Source organism: Opisthocomus hoazin, chromosome 1 (genome assembly GCF_030867145.1).
Source record: "Opisthocomus hoazin isolate bOpiHoa1 chromosome 1, bOpiHoa1.hap1, whole genome shotgun sequence".
Lineage (NCBI taxonomy): Eukaryota > Metazoa > Chordata > Aves > Opisthocomiformes > Opisthocomidae > Opisthocomus > Opisthocomus hoazin.
In genome coordinates this window covers 51,626,049-51,638,630 of record NC_134414.1, presented here as the reverse complement: position 1 = coordinate 51,638,630, position 12,582 = coordinate 51,626,049, and the positions used below count along the sequence as shown (strand labels likewise).

General features: G+C 48.3%; 1 long non-coding RNA gene across 1 annotated transcript; it reads left to right on the top strand.

Moving 5' to 3' along the window:
• The first annotated feature begins 10,289 nt into the window (after window positions 1–10,289).
• Window positions 10,290–11,131, top strand: LOC142362920 (uncharacterized). Its single transcript, XR_012765387.1, has 3 exons — window positions 10,290–10,588; window positions 10,714–10,780; window positions 11,050–11,131. It is a non-coding gene; the product is annotated as an uncharacterized LOC142362920 (long non-coding RNA).
• The last annotated feature ends 1,451 nt before the right edge of the window (window positions 11,132–12,582 follow it).

Genomic DNA, 12,582 nt, shown 5'->3' with positions numbered 1-12,582 from the left:
TATTTTGATTGTTTGTTTGCCTGCCAGTTGAACTGACTTCAGCCTGGAGACAATGACAACATGAGTGTCAACTCGGTAACAGAAAGCCAAATACTTCAACCCATGGAACTACCACCCAAGGTTATTGCTTCAGTGTTTCTGCTGATGCAGTTATTGCTATAGATCACAAAAAACAGATGTACAATCCCATTTCAAATATTTGTCCCTCTGAACCGCGGTGATATGGAGACTTAGCAAAGAATGAGCACCAAAATTTTTCTTAGATGAAAGTACTGGAAAGTAGCTTCAACTATTCACATACCTTTTTATTTTCCCCCTAAAAGCTCTTCTGCTGTTCTGCTGAGGCTAAAAAAATTTATGTCAGACTATTTGGTGTAACATCCAGCACAGCATACCTCAAGATTTATAGTTCCCTTTCCTTGGCTTTTAAAATGTGCTTTAGCTGTTTTCCATCTGGTCTTATCTCCCACATAGGATAAATTTGAATAGTATGATAAATTATATCCACTGATGTACCATGGAAAATGTTTCTTCATGGATAAAAAGGGCACTTTTTAATCAGGGAAAACACAGATGCAAATAGTCTTTTTTCAAAGGTATCAGCTTCTTCTTATTGATAAGAAAGAACTTGGAGAGGACTTGTGCCTGTACTTTGGGTGCAAGTCCAGGCAGCAGGGTTACTCATCTGGTCTCCGTTATTAGCCTAGTTCAGACCCTTAGGGTCAAATCTGAACTCAAGGCTCAGTTGCTTAAGCATAGTTGTGCTACTGCATTTCAGGTACCCTAAGGTTTCCAAGACATAGGATCTGTAGATGGATCCACTGAATAAAGCTACAGAACTATACTGATCTGGGATTTCTCCTAGTTACAGACAGTACGCATCTAATATTAGATACCTACATGTGCGTGTCCACACGAGCCAGCTGTTGAGACTTCCACATAATCAAAGAAGATCAGCAATGCATGTCAGCCATCTGACATATTGACTTTTGAGATGACCTAAATCTGCAGCTGTAGAGGACATGGGTTTCTTACCATGGATCAGGTCTTCCAGGCCCTTCTGAAACTCTTGGACTACACACGGGCAACTGCATGAAGTGTAATGATGAGAACAAGCAATAGAGGCAGCATTCAGATATGACATAAACATCTAATGTCACTTTAGATACTGTATGATCATGACACTTTAGACATCCTAGTAAGTGTCCAGCTGCTGCTCCAGAAGGACACGGGTCTCCCATGGGTCCTATGTCATATCACTAAACCCCATACATCTCCATAGAACATCTCAAATAGCTCTAGGGACACATGTGTAAGTGCGTGATTCAAGCCTTTAATATCTACATCTGAACTAGTAAACTGAGGTTCTCTTATGGTCAAAAGAAAGACAAAACCACTTGTATGGGGGTCAAGGTTTTAATCTCAAGGCTAAAATAAACCATTCCTACTGGTCCCTAAAAGATCTACTTCTCTCCATCGATTACATAGGCAGTACAGGCTCAGGAGCTCAAATATAAACCTCTTCAGTGTTAAATGAGAGGACTTCTACCCAAAATGCTTATGATATTTATCTGCGCTCTGGCTCAGGTCATCACCGTACTAAAAGGACAGTGAAGCCACAGTCGGAGTCTTGCCAGTGAATTCATTGAAATGTTACTAAGACATGGACTTTATTAACCACTAAAGCAGCAGCAACCTCCCGGGGCATAGCAGCATTTAAAATACCAAAGAAAATTTTCTGTGACAAAAACATTACATAACTTTTGACCCGAGTTACTCCAGAGGATCTTTACTATCTGTTATGTATGTATGCCTTATTTGTTCAGATTAGTATCTTTATTTCAAGAACACTCGAAAGCCAAAAGCTCTCATGGAGAGCAGAAGCACTTGAAAAAACAAGGGGATCACTGTGAGTCACTAGGCTCTGGTCTTTTTCAAGAATCTGATCAATTTGGATAGATGACATAGAAAATGTCAGTGCCAAAGAAGCCACATCAGTTTGGGAAGATGATCATAATTGTGTGTACATCAAAATAACCTGAAATTTTGGAAAAAAATATAGTCTATATTTTTAGTCCCTCTAACTTCCTTCAAATAACCTGAAATTCTGGAAAAAAATATAGTCTATATTTTTAGTCCCTCTGTCTTCCATCCAATCAAAATAAAAGTAGCAGAAAAGACAGAATAAGCATGCAATGTAAAATGGCTGTATTATTGTTAGTTTTCACAGAAAAAACAAGAACCAAGATCACTGAAGAGGTTTGGGTGTGTAAACATTTTCAATTGCAGGGCATTTACCTCATCTAATTTTCTACATGCTTCAGTGGGAAGCTGGTGCTTAAGAACATTGGATGGGTCTTGGTTACAATGATACTCTTTGTAGTAGTCCACATGTGAGCTAGCACTTTAAATGATGTGGGCCTTGCAGTGGGCTTTCTATTACATGGGAAACTGCAGCTACGGGCACAGCCCACAGAAAACAGTATAATTTTATCTCCTTCCTTTTCAACAGATGTACATAATTTAGGGGACAGGGACTATTTTGATGCCTAACCCAACAAGCCATCAGCTTCCAAATAGAAATCTTTCTGTCTTCAGCAGGCCGTAAGTAGATATCAGCAAATCTTAAACTGATGTTTATTGCTCCTCAGACATTTTAGTTAGTTAGACCACTGTGTGCCCTAAAAAGCTGTAGACTTGGCTATCAGAAATATCAGTCAATATATTTATCTTTTCTTAAGTCACAAGGTCAAGTATCTTATGAATATTCAGCCTACTGTCACATCAAATGTACACTGTTTCTCCAGAAAACCCATCTTTGGAACTGACAGAGCAATCACCTGTGAAAAGCGAATCATCCAAACACCTGACTAGCAATTTCTTTCTCTGTCCTTTCAGCTCCTACATGGATGGTAGGTACGAAAAGATGACATCCCATTTCTTAGTACACTCAAAGTTCAGTTACAATCAATTATATACAGTGTTATCTGTATGAATAGAGAAAGTATTGTTTAGTGGTAATACATGGTAAAAATCAATTTGTCACTTAGATGGTTACACAAAATTATCTTAACCCATAAATATTAGCAGGTTTTCCTTATACTTAATAATTCTATGAATTAAGTCTTTTGAATTTTAAATATTCTAGCCAATGAACTTAGCCAATGAATTTTCTTGCCAATGAATTTATTCTTCTTACTCATATCAGAAAAGACTAGACTTCGCTAATTCACCAACCTTGCTTTTATAACTGTAGTTCAAAAAACTGATCCAATTATTCCCACTCACAGATCTCTCCCTCATCTTTTTCTGCCCCCAGTGCTCAACTTCATCTATTTGTTTTTGAGCAGTGACATGTAAGAAGAAATGGTAGCTCGTCTGTTATTGATGAAGAAGCAGTACATAAAGATAACCTGTGATCTCCCAGAAGACCACATTGCTGTCAGATGGCACTCTCTGATTTGTATTCTCATTTTGTACTTATCCTCAAGGAGTCAGGACTTCATCTTACACAGAAAAGTTCTTAACATTTATTAAGTTTTATTCAAGTTGTTCTAGATCTTGTTTTCAGAATTTCACTGTCTACCAGCATAGACTTTGTTTTGTAGGGGAAAACTGCGTTACCTCTTTGAAAACAGATGTTGATTGGAAATATCACTAGCTAAGACCTCATAGAAGCAAAAAACATTATTTCAGTCTCAATAATTAAATCTGCATGACTTTTTTCAGTGTGATGGGTTGACCTCAGCTAGCTGCCAGGTGCCCGCTAAGCCACGCTATCACTCCCCTCCTCAACAGGGACAGGGGGAAGGGAAAAAAATGGAAAGATGCTTGGGGATGAAGATAAGGACAGAAAGATCACTCAGCAGTTGTCATCATGGGCACAACAGACTCAGCTCAGGGAAATTAATTTAATTTATTGCCAATCAAACAGAATAGCATAATGAGAAATAAGAACAAGTCTAAAACACCTTCCCCTCACCCGCCCTTCTTCCCAGGCTAGGCTTCACTCCTGACTCCTCTACCTTCTACCCCTGAGCAGCACAGGAGGACAGGGAATGGGAAGTGCAGTCAGTTCATTATGTATTCTCTCTGCCACTCCTTTTTCACACTCTTTTTCTGCTCCAGCCTGGGGTCCCACCCACAGGAGACAGTCCTCCATGACATTTTCCAGTGTGGATCCTTGCCACTTGCTGCAGTTCTTCAAGAACTACTCCAGCATGAGTCCTTTCCAGGGGGTGCAGTCTTTTAGGAGCGGACTGCTCCAGCACAGAGTTCATTCCACTCTTGTCTGACTGATTCAGCTAGTGCATTAGTTTTATCAAAAAGTTTACTCTCAGTCAGCTTTTGCAGCCTAAGGTTTCAACTACTTTAGCTGCCAATGCTAAGCTACTAGTGCTAAATGAGACTATTCAGAGAGACAAATTCAGTTCATCAAATATCCTCCATAACAGTCCTCCTTTTGCGTTTTTCTGGGCATCCTCGCCCATCAATAGTTGGTTTTGGATGAGGACTCTTCTATATCGTTGTATAGATTTCCTAAGCATATTACAGTTTTGAGAATTACTCTTACAGAATGGGATTGTCAATGCACGGGTGAGCCTATTTTGGTGATGGTTTGCCTGCTTTTTTTGACCAAACATATAAAAGAAAGAGAACAAAAACACCTGTGCAAAGAAGGGTTAACACCAGAACTGGGGTGATCCACTCTGCTCCTGTTTTAAGAAGGTATAGAAGATAATCCTAGCCACACTGAGACTTGTGGCTAACTCTTCTTCACTGGGCGATTGGCGCCACCTGCATGCACAGCACCAGTGTATGTGTCTGGCTGCAGATTTTCAGGTTATGCTTACCCAGCCCCAACATTGATAACGGTTTTCTCAATGACCTTTATAACAGTTACTAATACACCACCCAGGATTACATGGGCCATAATTATTTCAGGATAAGCAAAGCCAACTGTACTGATGTCATCTCACACCTTCCCTTCTTGGAACTGAGCCTGGAGTGATTGCTACTCTATAAGGATAGTGAATACACTAAATAGGACACTGTCCTTGACTTATGGTCTCTAACAGTCCACTTGGCCAAGCAGCAGGTAACTCACTGGTCTGGGTTGCCCTAGAAGGAAGAAAAAACTGGCACGGTTCTGGGATTCATTCAGCCTTGGTAAGCTCAAACGGTCCCAGTTTCAATCTCCAAGGTAGAATTCGGGGACTCCAGTGCGGTGGACAGTTATCCTTCTAACATGTTCTTTAACATCAAAGTGGTGAATCCAGTTATCGTTTTCTGCAACTTTTACAGCAAAGTAAGGAGTTAATAACACAGTATACGGACCCTCACGTTATAGGGTCTAATTTTGTTTTTGCGAGAGTGGACTTTTATCATTATTATACCTCCAGATTGGATATCATGTCCTTGCATTCCAGCGGGTACTGGTTGAAACCATCTGGCTTGTGCCCTGTTTTCTTGAGGGTGTTTTGTATTCCCAGTACAAATTTGGTAACTCGTCCATCTCCATCTAAGAGGCTTGTCCTAACAGGGTCAAAGGTCCCAGGTACAGCTAAGTGCCTGCCAAACACTGTGTCTGCTGATGACAGCCCTGGAGGTTGGCGAGGGGTCTTTCTAATACCCTATAGCACTATTCCTAAAACTTCAGGTCATGTCAGACCTATCTGACTACAAGTTCAAACAATTTTATTTTTAAGAGTCCTATTAATTGTTTCCACATGTCCTGAGAACTCTGGATGATATGGAGCATGTAGCTATTGCTGTATTCCTAAACTTTTGTATATATTGTTTAGTATTTCCACCAAAAAAAAGAGAACCTCTATTGATTCCATGGGTTCAGGTATTCCGTATCTAGGAATGATTTCCTGCAAGAGTGCTTTGACCACTCCCACGGTTTCAGCTTTCCTGGTGGGAAAAGCTTTTACCCATACTAAGAGCCGTGATTACCAACAGGTTCTTATGTCCACTTATGGAAGATGTGTCAGCATAATTAATTTGCATTCTTTGGGATGGGAAGTATGCCCATGTTCGTCTTTGAACGTCCTGTTTGGATTTTGCATCAGAAAACTTCCAAGACGTGGGACAAGAACTCACAATCCTTTTTACTGTTGTATGTATTCTGGGGACTGCCCACGTTTTCTGAATCTGGTTAACAACTGCTGTCCTGCTTCCATGTATTTCATCATGAAACCACCTAGCCCAAGTCATTAAATACTTTCTTAGTAAAATGGGTTTTCCCCAGTAGTCCAAATTGCAATTTCACCTTCCACAGCCTCCCAACTTCCCTAATGAGTCTGTTCTTCCTGAGTAACCTCTGCATATATTTGAGCTGGATTACTGATATCTGGCCAGTCTTTAGCAGAGGGAGTTTTTCTGGTGGTACACTCATGTATAGATTGGCGGGCAGCAGTTTTGCTGCTTTATCTGCCAATTCATTATTTTTTTTTCTATTTAGCTGGATGTTTGGTATGAGCTGGACAGTGCAGTACAGCAATTTCACTTGGAATCTTAATAGCTTCCAAAAGCATTTGAACATCAGTTCCATTAGAAATGTTGTTTCCCGCTGAGGTAAGGAACCCTCGTTCTTTCCATAGCATACCCTTCGCATAACACACTCCAAAAGTGTGTTTAGAATCATTATAAATAATCACCCATTGATTAGATCCCCACCAGACTGCTCTTGCTAATGCAGTTAATTCAGCCCCTTGGGCACGCAGTGGGGGTTGTAGAGGTTCTGCTTCAAGTACCTCTAAGTTTCTCATCAATGCATAGCCCTTGTGTCATTTTCCATCCACGTGGTACAAAGATCCATCGGTGAAAAGAATTAGATCTGTATTCCCTAGAGGTTGATCCTGCAGATAGTCCCATAGGCAGCTGGAGTGAAACACTTCCTGAGCACAATCATGATGCAGGTCACCCCTGGAGGGAGCAGGCAGTAAAGTTGCTGGATTCAAAACGTTACACCTTTTTAAGGGAGTATTATCTGCATTTAAATTCATTAAATCATAACAATGTGCTCTTTGTGGGAACAATGCTTGTGTAGCATGTTGCTTAAGAATCCGTTCTATTTCACTCAGGATATACACGATTGCTGGGTGACCCAGGACTGATGGTCTGCTTCTCTCAATGATAGTCGCTGTTGCTGCTATCGCTTTAACACAGGAATTATTCACTGCCACCACAGGATCCAGTTGAGTTGAGTATTAAGACACAGGACGGTGGAGCGGACCTAGCTTTTGAGTAAGAGCTCCACTGGCTACTCCTTTGTTCTCATGCATGAATAGTTCAAAGAGCTTGGAGTAATCTGACAATCCCAATGCCCAAGCAGAAGCTAAAGTTCTTTTGTAGCTTGGAAAGCCTTTTCTTTCTCTGTACGCCATTGCATAGGTTCTACTTCCTCTGCCTTGGTAGCTTCTGTCAATGGCTTATTTAAGTCCCTTAGTCCCGGTATCCAGGGACTGCACTATCCTACTGTGCCTAAAAATCCTTGCAATTGTTTTCCTTGTCACCGGTCAAGCTATTTCTACAATAGCCTGGACCTGTTTTGGGTCTACTAATTTTTGTCCTTCTTTTAATACGAATTCTAAATATTTTACTTCTTGCTGACACTGTTGAAGCTTAGAAAGAGATGCAGGGTGACCTTTTTCTGCTAAAGCAATACATAGACAAATAGTATCTTCCAAGCAATCTTCATATATCTTACCGGCAAGTAAAAAAATATCTACATATCACACAAATATTGGACCTCCAGGTAGTAAAATAGATTTAAAATTTTCTCCTTGCCACCCTAGCATGTGATCCTTAAAATAGTTGTGAATGTCAGAGGTGTTTTGGTCCACAAACACACTTGCTGCCAATTCGTTATTAAAATTCGGAGAGTCATTCCCCCACAATTCAACAAGGCCTGTCACAGTCTTCCTCAATAGTCACTAGGGTGTTCCCCTGGCATCTGTCTATATTCCTGTTCAATTCACTTCTATGTCCTTGCAAGCTCTAATCACATTGTTTTGGTTTGGCCTGGGTAAATGCCAGGTGCCCACCAAAATTGCTCTATCACTCCCCCTCCTCAGCTGGACAGGGGAGAGGAAATATGATGAAAGGCTCGAGGGTCGAGACAAGGACAGGGAGAGATCACTCACCAATTACTGTCATGGACAAAACAGACTGAACCTGGGGAGAAAAGGGAGTTTAATTCATCACCAATCAAATCAGAGTAGGATAGTGAGAAATAAAACCAGATCTTAAAACTCCTTCCCCCCACCCCTCCCTTCTTCCCGGGCACAGCTTCACTCCCGTTTCTCTCCCTTCTCCCCCCGAGCAGCACAGGGAGAGGGGGAATGGGGGTTATGGTCAGTTCATCACACATTGTCTCTGCCGCTCCTTCCTCCTCAGGGGGAGGACTCCTCACACTCTGCCCCTGCTCCAGCATGAAGGTTCCTCTCACAGGAGACAGTTCTCCACAGACTTCTACAATGTGAGTCCTTCCCATGGGCTGCAGTTCTTCATGAACTGCCCCAGCGTGGGTCCCTTCCACGGGGTGCAGTCCTTCAGGAACAGGCTGCTCCAGCATGGGTTCCCCACAGGGTCACAAGCCCTGCCATCAAACTGGCTCCAGTGTGGGCTCCTCTCTCCACGGGTCCGCAGGTCCTGCCAGAAGCCTGCTCCAGCGTGGGGCTCCCCATGGGGTCACAGCTTCCTTCAGGCATCCACCTGCTCCAGCATGGGGTTCCTTCCATGGGCTGCAGGTGGATATCTGCTCCACCATGGACCTCCACGGACTGCAAGGGGACAAGCTGCCTCACCATGGTCTCCAGCACGAGCTGCAAGTGAAGACTCCCTGCTCTGGCATCTCGAGAACCTCCTCCCCCCTCCTTCTTCACTGACCTTGGTGTCTGCAGAGTTGTTTCTTTCACATCGTCTCACTCCTCTCTCTTCACTGCCATTTCACCATAGTTTTTTTTTCTCCCCCTTCTTAAATATCTTATCACAGAGGTGCTACCACGGTCACTGATTGGCTTGGCTTTTGCCAACGGCAGGTCTGTCTCAGAGCCGGCTGGCACTGGCTTTATCGGACATGGGGGAAGCTTCTCACAGAAGCCACCCCTATAGACCCCATGCTACCAAAACTTTGCCAAGTAAACTCATAGCACACATTTATCAGATTTCTAACACATCCCCAAACCTCATCCCCACACCTCATCCCCACCCTCCGTTCAGCAATTTTCTCTATGTGCTAGACAAGACTATTCAGACAAGAATACAGTTAATCAAATTTTTTCTATGACAAGTGCTACTACTGTCGCTGACACACTCAGCTTTGGCCAGCAGCAGGTCCGACTTGGAGCCAGATGGCATTGGATCCATCAAACATGGGGGTGGCTTCTGCTGTCTTCTCACAGAAGCCACCCCTGAAGTCCCCCTGCCATGAAAACGTTGCCATGTGAGCCCAATACAGTCAGGTCCTAAATCACAGGTTTATTATATTGTCTTTTTTCCATCTGAGACATAAAAAGTCTTTTCAGATTCTATACACGGGTGAAAGAATCATCTGATGGCTCCACTTTCCAAAACAAACTTCCTGAATTTTATATTCAGAAATGTTGGCCTGCTACCAAATTTTTTTAGACAGTTAAGACAACACCAAACAGAACTGTATGTCAATGCCTGAAGTTAAGCATAAACATCCACATTCAAAATTCCTGTGACTTCAAAAATCCTGTAAGACTACAACTCAAAACAGCTTAAATACTCTGAATATCAATTCATGTTTTAGATATCTAAATATTAAGACAAGTTTGAAAATATTGACATAGTAAGGAAGAGGAAGGCCAGCCCGCTCCCCGCTCCCTGCTCCTCGCCTGGCCCCGCGGCTCCTGCCTCCTCCCCTCCCGGTGAGTCTCGGGGACGGGTCCCCGGCCGGGGCCGGGCAGCGCCTCTGTCCCGCCCCGCGGGGCTCCGTCCCGCCCCGCCTCGGTGCCCGTCCCCGCGGGGCAGGGCTGTGCCGGGGCCGCCTCCGCCCGCACGCCGGGGAGCGGCGGGCGCTCAGCCCGTTTCTCCTCTCTCCCCGCAGCTCCCGGGCGCTGAAGGAGCTCTGGCTCGGCGCGCTCCTCGGGTGAGCCCTGCCCGCCCGTGCAGCCCGGGGGGGCCGCGCTCGCAGCCCGGGGGGAGGCTCCGGCCGCGGCCCTGCCGTGCCCGAACACCGCTCCCGAGCCGGGCAGAGGGGCCCCGCGCCCGCGGGCGGCTCTCGGGCGGGCACGGCCGGGCCGGCGGCGCGGGGAGGAGGCGGCCCGGGTCTCACGCGGCTCCTCCTCTGCCCCTGCCCCACGCACGGGTCGCCAGGAGGAGCGCAGGGAGCCCGCGTCACCCGGCTGCCCTCCGGCCAGCTGCTGCCGAAGGAGCTCGGTGGCGGCGATGCTGTGAGCGTCCCCCCCGCCTCCCCTCTGCCCCCGGGCGCTGCTCCCGCCCGGCATCGGCCGCATCGCTGCTCACTTCTGCTCTCCTCCCGCTCTCCTCCCCTGCCCGGGCGACGGCCCCGCACGCCAGCAGCCTGCAGAGCGCGGTCACGGCCCGGGCACAGGTGAGGGCCGCTCGCGGGGCAGTCTCGGCCGTCCCCACCTCTCGCCCGGGGCCCGGGGCCGATGCAGCTCTTGGGGGCCCCTTCTGCTGCGGGGCTGCTCGCTGAGCGCAGCGTGTTCCTCGCAGGCTGGTGCAGAGCAGCGGCCACCTCCCGTCCCCTCTGGCAGCGACGGCGGACGCGGCCACGCGGCTGGTGAGTCTGGAGAAGCCGGGGACAGGACGGCCCCGCTCCCCTGCGCTGGCAGCCGGGCACTGGGGCTGCGCTGGGGCTGCTGCTGCCCTTCCCGCAGGGCACGGCCATTCCCGTGGCTCTGCGGCAGTAGAGAGCTGAGCCCCTGTCCCCTCGCCCCCAGACCATCGCTCTCCCGTGCGCTCGGCAGTGGGGGGACAGCGCTGAGAGGGTCCGCGAGCGCTCGCCTGGCGCTTCTCCTCCACGGCTCCTTGCTCTCTTTCCCCCGGCAGCAGGCGGGACCCGCAGGAGGAGGAGGGGGCTGCCCTGGCCATTTGCCCGGCGAGGGACCTCGGCCGCTGCAGAGGTGCCCGGGCCATCGGGCTCTGGTGCCAGGGGGGCTCTCTTTGGCCGGCCCCTGGCAGCCCTCAGCAGCCAGGACGGAACGCTGCCCCAGCCCATCCAGGTAAGCAAGCCTGGCCAGGGGGTCCCCATCCCTATGGCTCCTCCAGGGAGTTGGTGTCCCCAGCAGAGGAACCCCGGCTGGGGCTTGGGGACAAAGCCCTCTCCTCCCAAATTCACCCACCTCCAGCCACATCTCCATCCTACCCCAGTAAAAGCCACACTCGCTCCTGCCCCTGTCTGTAGTCCTGTCTCCAACTCTCTTCCTCTGTCCCTGCAGGACCTGCTGGCTCTCCTGCATGAGCACGGGCCGTCCACGGAGGGGATCTTCTGGCTGGCGGCCAGCGAGCAAGCCTCCCGGGAGCTTAGGGAGGCCCTTGACAGCGGAGCACAGGTCCACCTTGAGAGCCAGCCCGTGCACCTGCTGGCCGTCATCTTCAAGGTGAACCCTGCTGACCTGGAGCCCCACAGCTCCCGGCTCTGTCGGGGCTGATGGGCACCTGCCAGAGCAGGAGCACAAACCCAGCCGCCTGCTCACGAGCCAGAGTGCCGGCCACGCTGCCTGTGCTCCTGGACACAGCACCCAGAGCCTCACCTGGAGCCCTTGGATTTGCAGGACTTCCTCCGCAAGATCCCCTCCAAGCTCCTCGACGCAGAGCTCTGCGAGGAGTGGATGAGCGCCCTGCAGAAGACCAGCAGGCAGGAGAGGCTGGCAGCACTGAAGGAGTAAGCGTGGCGAGCAGCCTGCCTGCTCCGCGGGGACTGACAGAGGCCGGGGACTTGCCTGCAAAGCGACGGCCTGCCTGAGCAAGCCGTGGTTTCTGTCAGCCACCTCTTGCTGCTGTGGGGTCGGGTTTTGGTGGAAAGTGGCACAGAAAAGGATTTGTCTCCTTGGAGCTCTTCCCGCAGGCATTGGGGGTTGCTTCGCCAAGGGACTCTTGCCAGCAGGGTGGGCGGGGAGAGAGGTGTCCGTATCTCAGCCAGGGCAGTCCCTCTGCTGTAGACCAGGTGTGGCCAGGGAGCCTTCCCTCATGTGGGCTTGGGTGACTTCAGCCTGGAAGACAGGTGTTGACGGTGTCTACCTTACTGACCTTGTGTTCCTGTTCCCTCAGGGTGGCCAGCAAGTTGCCTGAGCCCAACCTCCTCCTGCTTCAGGACTTGCTCTTCCTGCTGCAGAACATCAGCAGCAACGCGGGCACCAGCAGGATGACTGCCCCAAACCTGGCCATCTGCCTGGGGCCAAACCTGCTCAGCCCGCCCGAGGAGCACACGCTGCCCCTGGATGTCCTCCTGCAGGTGACGGGGAAGGTACGCGCTATTTACCAGCCGGCCACAGCCTTCCGGGCCCAGCCCAGCTTTGCTGCTCAGAGGCACCCGGCTGCCTCGTCTCCTCAGCAAACGCTCGTGGATGGGAAGAGCTTCTG